The following is an 879-nucleotide window of genomic DNA, read 5'->3' on the forward strand; positions in this document are numbered from 1 at the left end:
GGAAAGAACCCTGGTTTTCTTCCACAGAATTCATTATGGCACATACCTTGGCTTTCTTCTCAGCCCACAAGGCCAAGTGCAGCCCCTCTGTGGTCCAGCTCAGGTAAAAAAAAAATGAGTCTAATTTAAATGGGCATATTTTATATCTGTAAATTATATCATAATATAATTAGTGTAAAGGAAAATAATGGATCATTCTTACACACTCAACAGAATAAGAACATAGAAATACTGATAGGAGCAAGTTCGGGCAAGAATGTTAAAAATTTTGTCTTCTTTACAGTGCTGGATGGGTGGAAAAATTGTGCAGCTACTTTCATAAACAGTAGTATCTACCCAATTTGAACTCAAATACAAACTATAATCAAGACTTTTGAATCCTATTGTGGCATAATATAAATTTATGTATGTGTGTGGCGAAAGAAATGTACAGATTTTCTTAGAAGTTTCATTGCATCATCAAACTTTGCAGACAAATGAATATCTAATGTCTTAGTTACTTTCCTCATGGCAGAGATGAAACACTTGACACCTCACATGAAAGGAGGAAAGGCTAATTTAGCTCAGTGCCTAAAGGTTCCATTCATAATCCTCTGGCTCCAAGGCCAAGTGTCATGGAAGACAGGTAGGCATCACAGAGGCAAAACAAGTTCAGGGTGGGCAAAGAGAGCAACTCAAGCAAGGAAGGACCACAGCTCATTCTGTCCCTTTTATCTTATCCAGACTATTTAGGGCAGGTAGCACTCAAACTCCAATCTTAGTGCCCTTGATACTACAATTGCACCATGAATCAGTTCCAGTGTCTCATGCTTTAGATCCAGGAACTCTAAAAAAAAAAAATTTACAACTACATGGATTGTTGAGGGGATATGTAAACAT

This window comes from Octodon degus, unplaced genomic scaffold (assembly GCF_000260255.1).
Source record: "Octodon degus isolate 3935 unplaced genomic scaffold, OctDeg1.0 scaffold00009, whole genome shotgun sequence".
Lineage (NCBI taxonomy): Eukaryota > Metazoa > Chordata > Mammalia > Rodentia > Octodontidae > Octodon > Octodon degus.